Source organism: Halyomorpha halys, unplaced genomic scaffold, assembly GCF_000696795.3.
Source record: "Halyomorpha halys isolate HHAL.00 unplaced genomic scaffold, Hhal_1.1 Scaffold340.1, whole genome shotgun sequence".
NCBI classification, from domain to species: domain Eukaryota; kingdom Metazoa; phylum Arthropoda; class Insecta; order Hemiptera; family Pentatomidae; genus Halyomorpha; species Halyomorpha halys.
This window is the reverse complement of record NW_027108009.1, coordinates 503,465-524,944: the sequence shown is the minus strand read 5'-3', so window position 1 is coordinate 524,944 and position 21,480 is coordinate 503,465. Positions and strand designations below refer to the sequence as shown.

General features: G+C 29.4%; 1 long non-coding RNA gene across 1 annotated transcript; it reads left to right on the top strand.

Annotated features, from left to right (window-relative positions):
- The first annotated feature begins 9,706 nt into the window (after window positions 1-9,706).
- Window positions 9,707-12,329, top strand: LOC136795528 (uncharacterized). Its single transcript, XR_010843151.1, has 3 exons — window positions 9,707-11,300; window positions 11,462-11,848; window positions 12,015-12,329. It is a non-coding gene; the product is annotated as an uncharacterized lncRNA (long non-coding RNA).
- Window positions 12,330-21,480: the final 9,151 nt, after the last annotated feature.

Sequence of the window (21,480 nt, the reverse complement as noted above, 5' to 3'; positions counted from 1 at the left end):
CTCTTTGTATTATGGATTCGTCGTATCTCAACGCCATTGGAACATTTGTTGGTATCCCTAACTAGTTCAGAGTTAATTTGTAGTAATTACAATCTTCAAAAATGTGTTTGACGGTCAGATTACTATTACATTTCGAATATTTTGGAGGAGCCTCTCCTGTTATGAGGTGGATATGAGTCTTTGGGTCATTATTGCAGACTTGTTTTATGCAGACTAAATGGAAAACAAAGTTGTGAACCAGATATTTTATTTACAATTTGAATTTTAACAAACAAAATAATGCATAATGCATAGTTTAAACTTTTTTTTTGTTTTATTTATTTATTGATGTTTACAACTGTATAAAAAATACAACAAGTAAATTTGATCATAATGGCATAATGATATGATGCAACATGTAGAGAAACTACCCAGTAGTAGAACTCTAAAAACAGTTTACAATATAAGGTCACGAGGCCATCTTCTTTTCAGGCGTCTCGGAGGATTGCCAGGAATGGAAGAGGAAGTAAGGTTAGAAACTAGTGGTTAGGGAGTTTATTATGGAAGGAATAATATCGGGTTCGGGCTAGATTGGTTATATTTAAAAAAAAAATTAATTATAAAAATGAAATAATATTTCCCTAGTATTATAAGGTGTTCATGACATGTTGAATATAGAACATTTCAACATGCTGAATGTTATAAGTATACGATTGTGTGCCGCCAAATTTAAAATCCATGTTATATGTTAAATACAGAAGAGCTCCCAGCAGATTTTCTGGGAAAATCGTAAAATCTACAACAGCTTCATCACTTCATCTTTCCTCCACCCCACTTGTTCCTTGTTTCCTCCCCTATTTTTTCTCATTAATTTATTCTTTATTCTATTGTTATTTTTATCCATTAATTTATTGGATTTTTAAGGAGCTCAGCTGGTCTGTTGTGAGACGTCATTCTTCATTTACCAGACTTATTAATAGACTCTCAACCATGTTAAATGTTATATCGTTTTAACATACTAAAAGAAGGTAATATTTCACCATTAAACATACTTTAATTTGTTAAATTAAATATCATGAATAACCCTACTGCTTAATGTATAGATACATTAATTAATGGAGAAGAAATTTTTTTAAATCTCAGAAACTATTTTTTTTATTTTTTAAACTTATTTATCCATTCAAGTGTTTCCTGTAACTGGTTTTTTATTATATTTTCCTTTCAATCTATGTGTTAGTCTTATTCTCGTAAAATGTATCTATTTGTTTGTTTTTGGTAAACTGATCTACTGCTGTGACTATGAATGATGATCTGATCTCACATTGCCGTCTAATATTGAATTTGTTTAGTGGGTCACTGAAGAGGATCTAGGAGGGTGAATTAGAAAATTGTGAAATGGTGAAATTGGGGGAGCAGAAATGAGAAAGAAAAAAAGGAATGAATTGAAACATTTGTATTTGGTGTATAGACCGAAATTGATTGTAAAAGGAAACTGTAGGGGAAAAAAAATTGTTTTTATATCTTATTATATCTCTCTATATCTTATTATACCATGTATGTGTAGTTTATATATGTCCGATTACGGATTGATAAGTATGCTGCGTGAGATAGCAACCTGATGTATTTAGGCAGCATAGATGAATAAAGTATTTCTCTCAGTAATCTTCACACATACGATTTTAAAATAAAGTATTGAATCTCTGGAATATTAACAGGTCGACTCTTCACCAATTCACTCACCAGTAAAGAAATTAACACGAATGTCAGAAAGAGCATATTCTACTTTATTGATAATAAGCTACTCAATTTATTAGGTTGGCAAAGAGGCAATTGAGAATAATTTCGAAAATTTGCAATAATTTCATAAATTAATTTTAAAAAATAGCTCTGCAATTAATTTAAGAAACTTTCAACTCTGTGAAAAAATATTCATGTATAATTCAATTCCATGTGCGTTTTAGTACTCGGAAATCATAAATATAATTTATAAATGCACGAAAAAAAAAAATTAATAAATCGTTATATATTTATAGAAAAATATTTATGATGGAAAGAATGTGTAATCTAGGCCCCATATTATTCCTGTTGGTAGTTCTTTAAAAAAACAATTGGCAAAGCCTACCGGTCTAAGTATAATTCAAGGATGACCTCCTATGAAACTTTCATTATAAGAAATAATGATTACATTATTATATTATAATATATTTTTTCCCTCTAATTAATTCAAGACTCAAAAATAATTTCATACAATATCAGACCAATTATGCAATGTATTGGGTTGTAAAATAAGTTCGTAGCGTTTTTTACTGGTGATTTCAATAAAAACTTCAGATTTTTGTACATATTTTTAATCAATTATCTATGACCCATTTTTATCTATTACATTTAGCCATCTTTTAGGTAATGTTTTGATTCCGTCCTCCCAGAACTGCTCAGATTTTTGTGCAATGACTCCTCTATGTGCGTTTTGCAGTCATCGAGCGAATTAAAGTGTATCCCGTTAAGAAAGTTTTGAAGGGCCCAAAATAAGGGAAAATCTGTTGGGGCAAGGTCTGGTGAATAGGGTGGGTGGGGGATCACATCCCAGCCAAACTCCAATAATTTCTGCCGAATCTGTAAAGACACCCGAGGACGGGTGTTATCGTGATGGAAAACTATACCTTTGGAATTATGAAACACAAATGATTTGAGACACTTGCATGAGATATGTTATGCTTGAATTTGGTCATCATCAACAGTTGAAGGACGACCCGAGCGCTTTGCTTCCTAGTAAAAATTTCCGGTTCTGAACCAAGCAAACCACTTAAGGACTGTGCTTTCTCCTAAGGCATCATCGCCATACACACAGCAAATTTTGTTAACCGTCGGTGCAGCGGATTTTCCTTTTCGGAAATAAAAAATTATTAAATAACGAAAATGAATTTTTTTTCTCTTCCATTTGGAGCAAGCAAAATACCACATAAAGATAAGGAATCTCGGTTGATGCATGAAAGCACCTTAAATAATACTTTTTTAGAATGCGTAAACATTGACAAAGTAAACATGAATTTATAAACACAGAGAGGATTAATTTATTTTACATCCCAATAGTATAGCGTTTGCAATGTGAAATTTCGAGTTCTAATGATTTCTCTTTAATCAAAGACGATGATAGAAAAAAAAATTCAAATTGAACACCTTTAACTATAGGTAAACAAGTTAGTACTTTCCCCCCATCTAGTACGAATGGGGAGAAAGTACGCCCCTTTCACAACTTTACACGTTAAGTTTGTTGGCCAAAATCCTTTGAACTCAAAAACAATTTTGTACAAGAGCCGGGAAGAAATAAAGGCAGTTATCTCACCCCAATTTTTGATTACTTTAATGAAAACTATTTATAATTAATAGTCAAAATTGATGAGTCTGCCAAGTATAGGTAGGGGGAATAAAAAATGACGGCTGTTTCAAAACCTTAAAAAAAACATTAATTTTTCATTCGGAGCTCTATATCTTAAAAACTATCAACAACACTAGAAAATCCAAGAGAACATTATTTAAAGAAGAGTAAATTTGCTGAAATATCAGCCGTAAAAGAGCTATTTACGTCCAATAGTTCTCGAGATATAGCTTTTTAAAAAGCAAAATTTCTTAAAAATCTGCTGAAAGATTAATAGTCAATTTATTTTGAGAATTCTATACCACAGGAACCATGTGACGTACAGATGTCTATTAGCACTCAAATTAAAGGTAGTTTAATGAGCTATAAAGAAGTTTATTACCTTTACCTTCGTAGGAATAGTAGTTTACATGATATTTGCTAAATTAAATTGATTTATAGTTGTTCGGACGATAAGTTTGCTTTATGAAAAACTTCATTTCAGAAACCATTGGACTTAAAGATGTCTGCCAGCGCTCAAATTAAAGCTAGTTAAATTTAATTCAAAATATTTAATTATGTTTATCTTTGTAGGAGTAGTAGTTTTTATGATATTTGACAAAATAAACTCACAAAATGTTAATTTGTAGCTGTTCGTATAAAAAGTTGGATTTTTGAAAAAATATATCTCTAGATTCATAAGACGTACATACGTCTCCCAACACTCAAAATAGAGAAAATTGAACTTTCTATAAAGTAGTTTATGGCACTTATCTTCGTAGAGGTAGTAGTTTTTATGATATTCACATATGAATATAAATTTGGCAAATGAAAATTTTCCGAACAACTATAAATCAATTTATTTGAGCTAATTTCATGTAAACTATTACTTCTACGAAGATAAACATCATAAAATACTGTATATCTCATTAAACTAGTTTTAATTTGAGTGCTAATAGACATCTGTACGTCAAATGGTTTTTGAGATATAGATTATCAAAATAAATTCACTAACTACTGATCTTTCAGTACATCCCATACAACATTTTTATGAAATGTTCCTTTTTAAAAAGCTACATTTCAAAAGTATTTAACGTAAATAACTTTATTTGGGCTCATATTTTAGAAAATTCGCTCTTCTTTGCTTGAGCTCTGAATGAAAAATTAGTTTTTTTTTATCGCTTTGAAACTGCCGCCATTTTTTATTCCCCCTACCTATACTTGGCAGACTCATCAGTTTTGACTAGTAATTATACATAGTTTTCATTAAAGTAATCTAAAATTGGGGTGAGATAACTGCCTTTTTTCTCCTCTTAGGCTCTTGTACTAATTGATTTTTGTTGTTGGAATGCTACGGAATTTGAGAATAGTTTAAAAATCAACTCTAAATTTTCAATCCAAAATACACCATATCTTTGCTAATGGTGATCCGATTTATGTGATTATTTTTTATTAGATATTAAATACAGTTTATGGTTTCAATAGAACCAAATTTCAATTAGAAATTTTAGTAATTGTGTCTAAAGACGCCTTAAGATTTTTAAAATTAAGTATTGCTTAATTATAACGACTGATCTACATGACTATTATAAGACCTATCTGGACATACGGAATTGAGCTATGGGGCTCCACTAAACCATCTAATTCCTCTCGAATCTAATCCTTACAGCCCAAAATCCTTCGTAAAATCCTTAATGCTCCTTACCTCGAATCTTCAGGTTTAGCTAGCTAAATGCCTTTATTGTTATTGTTATTATTATATAATTGGAGTCTAGAAAAAAAACCTTTTATTTCATTTCTATGAATATTTTTATCGTTTGAATTTTAATTAAGTCACATATTTTTAAGTTTTATCTCATTTTTCAAAAACAGTTTCTAACAGTTTGTATAATATAATTTTAATTTAATAAAACTATAAAATTCATTGAAATAACAAACAACTTACATATTGGCATAAGAAATTGATAGAGTATAAAACAAAAATTCAAGATGGCAGCTTTTTAACTAGACAGCAGTCTTAAAGATGTTCTCAGCTGTTTTTACTGTGTTTTTTTTTAATAGAGGGTTTTTATCCCTAAAATATATAATGTGATATTTTATAAACTATTTATTTTTAAAATTTTATTATTTCTTTGACAAAGTTAAAATCTAATTTTAAGCTACCTTATTATTAACCTCCAGGGCAGGAGATCAAAGTTCTGAAAAATTGTTTTTATTTTCTATTTTTTTTTAAAGTAACTAAAAATTTGATTTTAACTTAGTTTAAGAAATAATAAATTGTAAAATATTAAATAATGTTTTTAGATACAAAAATCCGATAAAAAAATTATTATAATAAAAACATATTTTGGAACAAGCAGAATTTTAAATAATAGTAATAATAACAAAAATAAATTTATGAGTAGTAAATTTGAATCCTGCATTTTACGGTTTTTTGGAAAGTGTCTTGTATAAATAATGATAAGCACCTGATTTTTTATTTTTATAAAATCGCTATTTAGTCCCAAACTATGCATTAAAATTTAATTTTTTTTGTCATGTAAAAAATCAAGCCGCTATTATTGTGTTGGCATGACGTCATTTCGACATAAAAATGTGCTAAGCTTATCTGCTCAGCATTAGTGTTATTCTATTTTTTTTTTTTTGTTATTTACGTAATTATCTATTTTGAGTAATGTTCCTTATCGTTTTTGTGCTGTGCCTAATTTAATAAATACTACTAAAAAACTCTACAAAAGTAGTATATGTAAGTGAAAAAATTAGAAACATTTGATAAAGCTGGCCATTTGATTAAAGGGATCCAAAATAATTATCGAATCTATAATTAATAATAGATTATATTTTTCTGAAGATCACTTCAGTTTAAGTATAACGTAAAATACAAATTGTTAGTTTATTACAGGTTATATGTATTCCTAAAAAGACTACTTAAAGTTATTAAAAACTTAATGAATTTGCCTTCTAGCTGGAAAATGATATGGAAAATTATGTTACAATGATATACAAAATAATGTGTAAATACGTAAATATGCAAAAGATGTTAAAATATAAAAACAGCTAAAAGCGAGAATCACTAAATCAGAGTAGTGTGTCTATGTCTAAATGACGTCACATATGAAAACATCATGCTGGCTAGCATTTTTCTACTGGTTGTACACAGATTAAAAAAATTAGTTTTTTAAAACTGAAAGTAAAAATTAATCTAGTATCTATATTATTTAAATATATTAGATGTGTATATGAATTGACTGAAAATAATATTAACACTTTTTTTTAATTTTTATGGCTCAAGTTGTCTACAGAGGACAATCCCAAAGAAGGAATGTCAACATTCATTTTCGGCTTCCCCTCAAATAAATGTTGACCACCCCAGATGGATTTCGAACCTAAAAGCTCCTGAACAAGCGCTCTGGTACCAATACCTTAGTCTGCTCAACTATCAGATCCTAAGATGAAAATATTTGATAGAGGCTAATAAAAAAAGGACGAAACGTTACAAAACTTTGGAGTGGATCAACATGGAAGAAAACTGTGATAAGTTTTAATTATTTATATAGTTTTATATGAAAAAATGAAGTTCAAGAGGTTGTTTCCTTAATCTTTTTGATTAATATTCAAAATGATTAATTATTTTAACAATCTAAAAACTAATTCATTTATTTACTATGTCCTACCGACTGCCCTGAAGTTTTCTTTAATAATGTTGCTCTTACCCATATCGTACAGATCCGCTACCTTGGACTACATTTGGACAAACGACTAAGCACTTACTTGACAAACGGTCTAAACTTCCAATTAACAAAAGACTGATCTACATGACTGTAATAAGGCCAATCTGGAATTACGGAGTTGAGCTTTGAGGCCCTCTCAGACCTTCGAATTTCTCTCGTATCCAATTCCTTAATCAATCGATCCAAAATCCTTCGTAAAATCCTCAATGCTCCTTACTTTGTCACAAATAAAATCATATAAAAGACCTTAATGTTCCATATGTAACCGATCATTCCTTCGATTATAAACTCCCTAATGACCCAAACCCACTAGTTTGCAACCTTGCATCCACTTCCATTCCTGACAATCCTTCGAGGCGCCTAGAAAGAAAATGACGAGACCTGTTAGTGTAAAACGTCATAAGAGTGCTACCAATTAGTAGTTCTCTACACGTCTGTTTCACTCCATGACCGTGATCAAATTTACTGAATGTATTATGATGTACAATTGTAAATTTCTATAAATTATTAAATTAAAAAAAACTTACGTTAAGTATTTTTATCATTTCTAATAATTTAACTTTTTTACTTTAGTAAGTAAATTGTGGTATCGTTTCTTCATCGATTCGTTATTGTAAGCAATGCCTTTATTATTGATAAAAATAATCGCCACAGCCTTCGTGAGCTTGAATACTGGCCGCAAATATTTGGATTCCTCCCAATCTATTAGGCTCTAAGATAACCAACTGATGAAAATGTTCGAAAAATAGTCTCCTGAGTGGGACGGAGGTAAATATTTTCTTGATATTCCTCAAGTGAAAGATGCAAGATTGTTTATTTATAAATATAAAAATACTATATAATATTACTTAAAAAAAGTGATGTAGAACTTAAAAAAAAAAAAAAAAAATGAAACATAGATCTGAAATAATAGTAACTATATGAATCAATTTTAATGGGTGAATTAATGAATAATTTTTCTGGGAGAGGATTTAAAAGTTCGGTATTCATGTTGGAAATAAACTTTTTGTTCGAAGAATCAAGTTTTAAACAACGAACAAATTTGGTTCCGTTTCTATACGAACAACTAAAAATTAACTTTATGAGAATTTAATTTGTCGAAAATCATAAAAACTACTACTACAACGAAGATAAATGTTATAAATTACTTTATAGTACATTCCGCTAGCCTTGATCTTAGTGCTGGCATTAGACCATTAGACATCTGTTCGTCTAATGGTTCGTGAGATATATTTTTTCATAAATCAAAAATATAACCTAAATAGCTCTATTAGGGCTCATATTTTAGCAAATTTACTCTACCTTAAACGATGTGCTATTAGGTTTTTTAGTGTTGTAGGTAGTTTTAATGATATGGAGCTCTGAAAGAATTTTTTTTTAATGCTTTGAAACAGCCGTAATTTTTTATTCCCCCTACCTATACTTGGCAGACTCATCAATTTTGACTAGTAATTATACATAGTTTTCATTAAAGTAATAAAATTTCCCCTTCATAAGTCTATAATTATTATTATTTTTCGGGGGAAAAAATGGTATAATTTGATCTTTATGTAGGTGAAATTTGTACATACTGCATTAGACGCCATGAAGTTGAGGGAAAAAATCAAGTAATTTTAATAAGGAAATGACAAACGGATGAAATGATACAAGAGAAAAATATGATGGATGATTTTCCTTCCGAGAATCTCCTCTCCTAGGAAACAAGGAAAGAACTCCTAAAAATGAACAGAGTAAATTAAAATATAAAAAAATATTTTGGAGGAAGATTGTCTGGGTGGGAGTCAATAAAAGTATCAAAATAGTAAAAGAAAACTATTTATTGTTAACCAACGTTTTGTCCAACATTGCAGGGCTTCGTCAGGGCTGTCTCATCGTAGAACAAAGAACAACTGAGTTGTTCCACCTCCAATCTACTTCATAGGGTCAACTATATTCTTCCAATATAAAACAAAAAAAAATGAATAAATAAGAAATTCTGTTATAAATATTGAACATAAACAGGTGGAATAGTATCAAATAAACTAATAGAGATAGAAAAAAAGTAAAAAATAAGAAATAATAAAATAATCTATTTTTTTTACATTTGATAGTCGTAGAATAGTTTATATTATGTTCATGTAATTTTATACTCTTGCCCTATTTACTGTATTTTTAGTTTTTAGTGTCTCGTTTTTAGTCCTGATGAAGTCCTGCAAAGATGGACAAAACGTTAGCGCTGAATAAATGGTTTTATTACTAATTGATTCCATTTCGTTTTATTATCGCCACTAGGACTATCTCCCTTAATTAAATACATACGGCTGATTAAAGATCTTCTAATATTCTTCTAACTTGTTCAAACTGTAAACAATATAAGGATTGCCTGGAAGCAGTAACAAAAGTTTAAATAAGTTCTTATTCGATCTAATTCCATCTCACGTCTTTTTAGCCAGAGGGGAATTTCAAAAAAACAAAATAAATTCTAGACAGGAAAAAAAAAATAAAATAAGAGAAAAAAAAAAACGCGAGAAGACGGACAGAGTGCGTTAGTGTCACCTGAAGCTGCAGGGCCCTCGAAATAGCCAGGAGTACAAAGAGGGGTGGGGGCGGTAACGGATATAGTCGGCTTAGGTTTCAACAGCACCTTTTATAGATACAGGGGGCTGTGGCTGTCGCATACCAAGGCCATCTTTTGCACCGTTCACCTTCTTCTTGTCTTTTGATAAGGGTCAAAATGGGTTGTGAATTGTGTATATCGTATTTATTTTGTGAAAGTGTTATTTTATATATGGTATAATGTGGCTTCCATTCTCCTTAAAAATGGATTATTCTCATCCTTTGTTACGGGTAGGTGTCTTTTCTTTTGTATAAAGTAGTTGGAGACAGAGATAGGCCTCAGAACAGTGGTGTGGAGGCTTCAACAGATCAACGAGCGCTAGAACTAAAGGCTAGATCAGAAATGGGAGTCTCAGTCAGGCCTCTGCTTTAGGTATCCGGTGGGCGGTTGGCGCAAGCGCGCTGAGGTTTCTGGTTTCAGTTAGCATTCAACAGAATAAATTTTGGCCATTTTTGTTTTGTCTTATATTGACGATAATTCGTAACCATTTTTGTTCCTAGCTACTTACCGTTTAGCATCATATAATATATATAATGATTAAATGGGAAAGTATGATTAAATCATCGAGATAATGAAACTCAATTTTTATATTTTATAATTTGATTTAAACAAAGTTCGTCTTTTTCGTACTTTTTTAATGTACATAAATAGAACTATATTTGATAAGGGAATGATATTTGCTAAATTATCTTTTCTTTTTATGGAAGAATTTGATCTTTTTATTACTTTTTATTTAATTTTTTTTTTCAACTTTCGAACGTTTCGGGGTCTTTACTCACTAATCAGTTCCTTTTTCTTCTAAAATAAAAATAATGGATTAAAATTAATTAAAAGTTTTCAAATATAATTTACTAATACATGGATAATTTATATATACAGAGTAATCTCGTTAATCCCAACTTCGGTCCTCAGAACACTCCAGAAATCGAAAATGGTGTAAAACAAAAAAAAACTTTTTTTGCTCAAACTCAGAAGTCAATAACATTTTTGTTTTCAAGTAAAAGTACACATGTGTAAGGAACATTTTTGATGCTAAAAATCGTTAAATTCGAAAGTGCAAATGTTTATACAATTTCGGTTTCGGACAATCTAATTCCTACTAAAATGTTCATAATATATTTTTTTGGAATAAGTAATGTGGGACACAGTATTACCGAAACGTCCAAGAAGAGAATAACTACAAGCATTAATTACATATTATTTTTATTTTAAAAATGTTTACCTTAAACCAATTATATAATTTTTTTTTAATTTATAAAATGTGTAGGTCTTATGATGAGAGAAATCAATAAAAAGTTTTAGTTCAAAATTAAATCCTAATTATTATTATTTTTTTCTTACCTTAAATTATTTGATGGACATAACTTTTGAAAGAAGTTTTTTCCAATTAAAATTATAACGAACAATATTCTTATTTTTTCAATAATTATTTAAATTTAAATTCAACAGTTTACATTTATTAGATTTAATAAATGTTGAGTTTCATTTGTTAATATTAGACAGATAATACGAAAATCCGTATAAATTGTAGCGACTCTGCTATCTGCTGGTCTATACTGTAACTATTAGAATCCCCAGAACCGTTACGAGCTGCGATGACGAACCTAGTTGCCGCAACGTGAACTACTGCAGTCATCAGGTAAAAATAGTAAATTGATACATGTATATTTCTTGAAATACTTTAATTATACAAATGTAATAACAATTTCATGTGTTGTAACATTCCTAAATGTATTGTTACATGCAATAAAGATTACAATTGTCTCTTTTGATCAACTGAAAGCTAATGTTTGAATGTAGGAGGATCTCTTGATTGTGTTTAATAGTCCAGAGAGTTGACTTAGAGCAACTTTGAGGAGCCACTCACCTCCGGATTTTAAAAATAGTACCATTTAGAGAAGGATATTTCTCAAGAAATAAATAAACATTACAGGTAACCTTAAAGTACCAAAGGTAGTAAAAGGTAATACCCAACACGATTTATTCCTTTTTTCTCAGTAAAGCATTCACTAATTACCTGTTTCATTTCTGTTTTAGAGGGATCGAAAAAAAAAAAAATAGAGCAACTTCGCAACCAGCCAGAATGATCCCTCCCCATTCCATGTAAGCCCCTGGCTTATGTAATGGCTTGCCACTTAATGTATAAACCGCCTTCAGCAGACCAAGTTGTTCTTATCTTATAATGCTGTAAGGCAAACAAAGATAAATTTGTGATTGTATATATATAATTTCCTAGGTTAAGTAAATGTATATATTGTAATTGTTTAGATTTTAATAAATAGGAGGTAAGAAAAAAAAAAAAAAAAAAACTAAAGCAACTTCAACTAGCAATAAACACACTTTTCTGTTTTAGAGGGATCGAAAAAAAATAAAATAAAACAGTGTATTTCGCTACCAGTGGTTCCTCCCAGTTTTAAGCCCCTGGGTAACATGTCACCATTGTAAGCCCATCTTCAGCAGACCCTGTTATTAAACTCTTCTTGTTATAACATGTGGCAAAACAAGAACAATTGTACATATGTTTAAATATATATTAGATTTAGGACTTAGGTTTAAATCCGTTGTATATATTGTAATAGCTTGTGAATAAATAAATATTTAGGAGGTAAGAAAAAAAAAAAGAAAGAAAAAGAGTTGAAACCCTCCCCCCTCCCAGCGTTGGTGTTATTATTTCACTCTGCCTTCTCCGAATCCTTCCCCTTTTTTAGTTCTTCTGTTCTTTCATCAAGACCTACAGCGAGTGACTGTAGGACTGACATATCCTTAGTTGAGTACCTTAAAGAGTGGACTTTCCTTCCTGCAAGGAATTCTGATTCCCCTTCACAACCGGAAGCAAGTATCTTACGGAATGAAGAAATTAATGGAAAAAGCAAGAAAACAATGTCTTATATTCAAGATTTGAATATGAAAGTTTCTAGTTTAATTTCAATACTTTTTTTTTAATACCATTGTATAATTTAAACAAAAAACTATTGATTATTTTTATTTTACAAGAACAAGGAATGTTCAAATGTTAAGGTAAAATAATTTACCTTTATAATAAAATACAATAAATGCATATAATTGCATATCTGGTTCATTTTAACTAAGTAAAAAGAAAAAAATTGAAATGCAAAATTGTAAATGAAATTCCAGATTGCAATTGTTGATTCATTTTCAAACAATAAAAAAATCAACGGAATTATGCTATAAAAATTAGCTATCAAAAATTGGATGGTTACAATATGGGTTTTAGTTTGTTCCTTACTTTCTTTAGAAAAAATCAAACTGAAATTCCATAAGTAAGTGAATCATTTTCTTAAAAGTTTAAATCTTAGATTCAGAGATTGGGTTGAATTCTTAAAATAAATTGAGGTTTAACATTACAAAAAATATTAATAATATAATTTTTGAATAAAAAAAAAAGTGAAAACTTCAAATTCAAAAGAGTTTGGAAAATGTATACATTTCAAACCTAATAATTATTTATTGGTAATCTTCAAGTTATATAACTATTTAGGTGAAATATAACATTCATAAATGAATAATTGCCAAAAATTAAAATTATTATTTTCCAGGTTTCTCCATTTACATACAAGCCTTAAAATCGATAAATTATTTTAGAAAATATATTTACCTAAATAATTTTTTTTTCTTCTAAGCCTCATGGGATTTAATAAATGGGGATAAACAGGAATGGGTAGGATCTCTTTCCCTGCATTTGGAATGTATAATAAGTGGGGAATGAGGAAAGAGATACAAAATGACTGGAAATTGTAAAAGTAAACTGAGTCTGCTATCTGATGACGGTGCTCACTAGGTTTCCTAATGTGAGTAATTAGGAAGTTAGTAATACTCAGTCCAGTCTGAGACTGTTTACCACCTTTTTGGGCATCCTGGTGGTTTTAATGTCCAAAAAGTAGGTTAGTGTATTGTTTGATGCTATCAAAGAACTTGGTGTGCCTCTGCGAGATGAATTCATGAAGCAGGTGATTATGCCTGTAAGCCTTGTTCCTAACCAGATTAATTTTCTTATAGCAGAGGCAAGGTAGTGTCAGGGGTTTGACTCAGATATACTATGTTGTCTGCTGGTCCATTCTCGCACCCTGCTACCCTATAGACTTTAAGGAGAGGGCTTGTTCTTCTGGAAGGAGAAAATAATAGTCAGTCTTCTTCAATTTTCATTGATTATTTATTATATGATTGTTCGAAAGTGGTTTATTTTATTATCAATTTACACAATTTTGATCTTTTTTACTCTCAACCTCTATTCTTTAATAACTCTCCAACGTTTCGGCCATCAGGCCATTCTCAAGGAGACCTTCAATATTGATGTCATTGTTTTTTAAATCTCAATTTGCAGGCTAATTGCCTATGTCACATATAACTTTTTTTTATTATTATATCCAAAATTTAAAAAAAATTTTTTTACAAACAAACTTCTCCTCTTTCACCTATATTTATCGCTTTTTTTGAAGTTTTTTGATAATAAATTTTCATGTAAGTTTAAATAAAAATGGGGAAAAACAATTGTTAAATAGGATATCTACATATAAAAATTTTAAACCAATAATATAACAATTTACAAAAGAACTTCATTCCAACTACTAAACACAAATCATTTGAATTTTTAAATTTTTCCTAAAAAAAATTGATGAGGATCAAGTAGAAATTGAAACTTAACACTTTAGGTTTTAATGTTGTAAGAACAGAAAAAAATTAATTTAAAAAAGTACTTCAAACTATTATATACTACAGTTAAAAATATACTAAATTTATTTAAAACCTACAAAAAATTAAACAAGAAAAAATTATTAAACCAAGAAAAAAAGGTCATTTATTCATCAATTGCACAGTCAATTATTTCATATTACTGTCATTAAAGATGAACCATTAATTATGAAAGAGGCCCTGTAGAAGAGGCGGTTGAGATAGTTCACAGATATAGGCAGGACTGGATCTGATCATGATTTCCGAAGTTTTCCGATGGGATGATGATGGATATTAGGACTAGATGGAGACATCAGCTTTGTTACAACAGTTATACAACTTGAGTCAAACCGGAGGAAAATCATTGTAGGATATGGCAATTCTTGTGAAAGATGAAGATTCTCAATTGGATCAACTTAACCCAGAAAGATACAAAGTGGAAGTTAAAGAAGAACAAGTAAACTACTTCTGTTTTGTTTTAACTCCTTTTTTTGGCTAAAGTGTAACTCTTATTTGGCTAAACTGTAACTCACTCTTATTCCTTGCCTTTCAATCTGGTGTCCCCATTTTTGATTTCTTGGAAATAATATTTCCGGTATCTTTTAGACATCTTATTATGTTTTTTTTTTCTTCTTCATATATACTTCTACCAAGTCGTAATTAATTCAAGTTTTATTAATTCGAGTCAAAATTAATTAAACTTTAAAGCCACTTTGGAAAAATTTAAAAATATTCACAAATTTAAGATTGTAGTGATATGTTTATCAATTTGTAAAAATGAAGTTACACGCTTAATGCTAAAGGATGAGTAAACCAAAGAATTTAGAAAGCTACACTAAGCTGTATTGAGGAAACTGCACCTGATAAATATAATTCAGATTATAGCATTGCAGTAAAATGTTCCATAAAATTGAAATAATCACTGAACCGATGAGTAAATGTCCGAGGGATAGACTGAAACGCAGATGGGATAATTGCGTTATGACTGATTTAGTAGATTTGGGTTTGGGGTCACTGGACAGGTGTATGTAGGGAGCTATTGGTGGTGTCTGCATCAAACCCTCGGATTAAATTTAATAGTTTTTCTATTGCACTTATCTTACATTCATTATAGTGAATATTTTTACTTTATTTTCGTTCTTCAAAATGTCCAATTTCAAATATACACCTCTTACATTATGTTAGTAGGTTGAGATGACTTCTTTTTTTTCAAGTCTGTAAACTGCTTAGTTACATAGTCATAAACTCAAACTAGTTTTATAATTTAACGTGGATAATTTATATATATATATGAGGAGATGGTTAGGGGTGCGGTCTGTGCAGAACAAAAATAAGTAAAAACATATGCCAGAATTTCTAGCCTTCATCAGGGCTAAGAATAAAAACAATATATCCTTTAACTCATTGGTTGTTATCTTGTTTTTTAGTCTTAGCTCTGAAGAAGGATTGAAATTTTGGACGAAACATTAGGACTAATAAATAAGCTTTTACTTATTTTTGTTCTCCACTGACCGCACTCCCATCTTCTCTATCTTTCATATTTATGTTTATGAAAATTAACATAGTAACCAACTCCTTTCTCATAAATTAACTTGTTAAGAGGACTGTAACAGCCCTGATGAAGCTCTACAAAGTGGAGTGAAATGTCGGCAAATGAATAGATGTTAACTATTTTTTGTTTTCTTTGACCACACCCGTTACCATCTTCTTTGTAATAGAAAATGAATAGTTTAATTTTTAATTTTATCATCCTAAAGATAGTAACCAACTCCCTTCTCATAAATTAACTTTTCCACTAATAGAAGAGATATTATAGAGAAAAAGAGGGAGTGAGCATACACAGCATAGGTAAAGGGGTAAGGGAAGTGTCATTCTGTAATAAATTGAAACTCTGAAAAATTAAGAGGTTTGAGAACGTACTTTAAACTGCGAAGATTGTGTTAAAACATTATTGAAAGAGGTTACTAATCTCAAAGTCGCATATAAACACCATTTCCAAAAATGTTTGGGAATAGAGAATACAACCCAGACCTCCCTTAAATTGAGATGTCCTGCCAAAGTTCTTTCTTTAGTCATAAAAATAATAGTAGGCTGCATAAAAGTACTTAAGGAGACATATTTGTATTAATGTTTTTTGAGAAAGTTATTTAATTATTAGAATTGATTTTTTTTACTATCAGTACTTTTATGAGTAATTCCTTGTCAGCCTAAAGTTCACTCCAAAAAAAAAAAAAAAATAAAATCATCTTATTATTTTTAAGTTATCAGCATTATTAATTTCTTCTTTTATGTTCAGTTATCAATCCTATTACGTTATTCTTACATATTGATTTATTAATGACATCATTAAATCCATTTTATATTGTATAATTAAACTTAGTTGGTATTTCTTATATTTTTGTGTCTTATATCCTTTTATAATTACAGCTTTTAGATATTGGTTTACTTTATTTTCAGATTAGTCTTCTAGCCTGTTCCTAAAATAATATCCCTTAATTTATCTTGTGTAAAAAAGATTATTTTATTTGCATTATCGTTAGAGAATAAATTAATAATTTTCATTTTAATGTGTGGGAAGCCATTTTGATTTTATTAGTTCATACTGTCCACAACAGGTAGCGCCCTCCGTAGTATATATATTCCTTCTTCTCTGTAAATGACATTTTATTTTTTTTTACGTTTAACGATCAGTTAAATGAAAATGTTCTTCATTGTATAAAAAATTGATAATTAATTGAAGTTTTTGTTAATTTATTATTAAAACAGAAGCAATAATGTGAAAAAAATGAATTATATTTTATATGAGATAAATGTTATTTGGTAGTGTGTTGGCTATCTTGATAGTTTGGTGGGAATTTAATTAGTTCTTGATGTGAATTTCAAAATCCAATTGATATGTATTATAATGGTATTTATTATTCATATGGTTAAAACAATATTAATCTTACTAAGAATATTATCTCTCCATGTTAGGTATATAATTGATTATCTATTTATTGATGGTTTACTCAAAAGAAAAGTCAATTAGACTGGTTAAACTTCATGGATACTAAAATGATTTTGGTTTGCTATTTACTAAGCTCTTTCCAAAAAAAGATTAAGTTATATGACTTTTTTTATACCATCCTCTTTCTTGTTTTTAATAACTATGAGGTTTCTGTAATATCATAAATTTTTTTGGAAGTCTCATTAAAAGTAGTTGTGCTTTTCAAAGTAGTTCCTACAAATAAAAAAAAAGCATTTAGTTCTTCGAAGCTTACAGTAAAGTTGAGTCTTAAAAAGAAAAAAACTTATTTTTTAAATTTGCTTACTATTATGAATAATTGCTAACGAATACTTTTTAATACTTTAATTTTTATACTTACTTTTTAAACTTTACAGTACTGGAGAACTCTCGACAAGCTGGTACATTCTACTCTATGGTTCTGTCTTTATCGATGGATCCATGTTCCTCCCAACTTCAAGGTAACTTGCCGATTATATTTTTATATATTTATTTTAATTAGGCTTCTTTGATGTTTCAAAGAAAACAGTATTTAAAAAAATCCTAATGATTAAATATATTAGCTGTAGATTATCCCTATCAAAGCATTCATTATTGAAAAATTAAAATTTTAATGACTTGTGTTAAATAATTTGTTTTATAAGTAAGTTTCGATAAATATAAAAATGTGGCCTACTGGAAACACCATTTTTAATGAATAAAATGTAATAATAAATTCATTGTTATGTAGAAATTTTATTATCCTCCAATCAACACAGAGAACTGAAAATGAAGAATCAATTCTAAAAATTTTACAATGCATAAGTATGGAATTTAGTTTAATTTTAATAATTATAATTACTTATGCTAATAATATTAATGTTTAAATTACTTCTATGAATGTTTAAATTATTTTTATTGCTTAGTGTCTTAAATTAAGTTTGGACCATCTGTAGCTCAAATGGTTAAGCCTAGGTCTATCGTTCTGAGTTCTGTGGTCGGCACCGGTTCGATTTTGTTGTATTGCTTTAAAAAGATATAAATGATCAGTAAATTTAAGAATAAATAGATAATAGGAAAGATTTTATAAATATTTGAGTTATAGTTTGTTCTTTTTGTTTTCAGAGAGAGAGAGGCGTGGATCATTCAAACCGAATAAGTAACAGGTATTTCATTTATTAACAATATAACATTGATTTTAACAATTTGATATTTGATTTTAATATTTGTATAATACTATTGTATCTTTTTTGTTTCGAGAAGGCTTTTATGTCATTTTCAAGGTTAATAGTTAGCCCGTTTTGTATATGGTTTTAGAAGTTTCAAAATGCTCTAATTTATCTTTTATCAGTTATTTTTTTTTAAATTAATTATATTCCAAAAAGATTGGAATTTAGTTTATATATTATGAGATTTGTAGTTGTACTTAATATAATAAGCTGTTTGACTAATGTAACATGATATTTATATAATATAATATTAAATAAAAATTTAAGTAATTCCAACATCTAACAAAAATAAAATAAAAATTGAATCCTGGATGATATATTTGAGAGCTATTTAATTGAATTACTATATTTTTTTTTTTAAAAAGAGGGAAAAGAAGTCTTCTATTTTATAATAATATATAAGTCAGGTCGAAACATCGGCATAAAATAAATAAATATGGTTTTGTTTATTTATGTTGTTCTTTGCTGACCGCACCCCCCGACAAACTTCTCCAAGCATCTTCTATTTTATATTGAAAATCTTTATTTTACATTTTGTTTTATAACTTTTTCCCTGTTATTCACTTACTATAGTTTCATACACTATTTATTTTTTGTAATAAGGAAATGTCAAGTGTGTTTTCATGTTTAGTGTGTAATAAATCATCTTTTTAAGGCAAAAGAGTACAACACATTAGTGTATTTCTTAGACAAGATATTCTTAGACCCCCATCTTTATATATCTTGAAAATTTAAATTTCTATTTATTTATTTTTTCCCTAAATTCCAATCTTTTAGGAATATAATAAATAAAAGAAGTATAACAGACTTCTATCCATGCCTCTCCATCTGAAAACAAAATGAACAACCCATAACAAGAGTTCTTTAACGTTTTGTAACACCCACCATTTTTCATTTCTCCTAACTATACTTGACAGACTCATCAATTTTGACTAGTCTTTATTAATGTAATAAAAAATTGGGATGAAATAACTGACTTTTTTCTTTTCTTTGTCTCTTGTTCTATATCAGAGAACTGGTAACAAATGTAACTCTTGTTTTATTATAAGGATAACTTACATACTTAATTATTAATTTTTATTAAATTTAAATACATATAACCATAATAAATATCCAGCAATTGTTTCTACGTATTATTCCTTAAAAGAAATTACTTTATACTTTTGGTCATCAAAGACAGCTCTTCACAAGAAACTTCATCATGTCCTTAGAATCACAGATCAAGTGTTGAGATAGGGATAAACACTTTAGTGGATTGTGCAGATGTTTTGAATCTTTGTTTCCTCAGAGGATTTTCCGGAATAAAAGAGGAAGCAAGGTTATAACTAATGGGTTTTGAGTGTTTAGGAGTTTATAATGGAAGGATTGATATCTGGTTTGGGCTAGTTACATAGGGAACATTAAGGTCTTTATGGATGAGTTTATTTGTGACAAAGTAAGGAGCATTAAGGATTTTGGATTGTAAGGATTGGATATCAGAGGAATTCGAAGGTTTATTGAAGCCCTAAAGCTCAACTCTGTATGTCTAATGTACAACTGCCAAAAGATATTTGAAGAAGTCCACTGTACATGATCCTTGATTAATTTAATTACCTCAATTCTATTCATAAACACAGTGGACTGTATTATATATTTATCATGATAAACAGTCAAGCTGTACACAAACCAAAATGGACACACTGGTATTTAATAAGGGCAAACAGGGTCTGGCTTTTGTAATGATCAAAACTAATAATCAAAATGTATTTAAACCACAGGTCAAACTAATATGCAGGCAGAGTATGGTAATTCTCTATAATAGTCACAATTAACAATAAATATGTTCAAATAAACACATTACGTGGGCAGATAGGACTGGTTATGAATTACACTGAGTCTAATTAGCAACAACTGATTTAAAACGTTGATCTCCGGCCTGTTGCTAGGCGACTGTTTAATAACCCTTAGCAGCTGTTCCTTTTATACTTAATTATTACAATAATAATAATGAAGGCCTATCGAACCCGAAGGTTCGATGCCGATACTACCATTCGCCCTCTACATACATCCTTCCATTACTGCCCCTCCAAACCCAATTTTACTAAATCAGTTTTAACGTAAACCTCCCATCTACGTTTCAGCCTACCCCTCAGACGTTACAAACATGGTGTTAACAGCACTAAAGATGGCATTGGTCAGGTTAACCCCTGAAGGCATTATTGTTTTCTCACTTTGTAAAAATGTCACGTTTTCTTAAAACGCAAACCATGACTGGGAACACTATTAGCTAAAGAATATTTAACAGGCTTTTTTATTGCTTGAAAAAATGACCAAAATCGATCACTGCTTAGTCTGCTGGTGATGATACCCATCATAGAAGTTAAGGGACATGTGAATTCCCGGGGTCCAGGCCTCAATCAATCAATGCTTATTTTTGGAATTTCGCATTCCACCCTCTCTAGATTAATGACTTCCAATTTGTCAGTTACTGAAATGTCAATGAGATTGCTAAGTGACTTTGGCCCAGTTCTTTGTCCATCTAGGTTTTACAAAAATGCTGAAATTAATTGCGCAAGGTAGATGCCTCTTATACTTTTCATAGTTTTTTTTTTAAGTGCTTTGTTTTAAAAAGCAAAAATAAGACTCATATATATTGTTACAAAGGTATGTGTTAGTATTATTTTTTAATATCCTAAATCATTTACACGATAGCCTATTCACCTTTATATAAATATATATATATTTGTAACAATTGATCATTTATCACATCGGAAACTTATTGTTGGTATTCAATTAACTAAATCATTTTATCTATTTAGAATAATTTTGGCTTTCAACCACTGAAGTTTGTTTGTTTAGTGGCGCCAAACTTCATTGGTCATCAACGCCATTTATATTTTATTTAATTTTGCTAATATTCGTTAAATTTTTTTTATTTT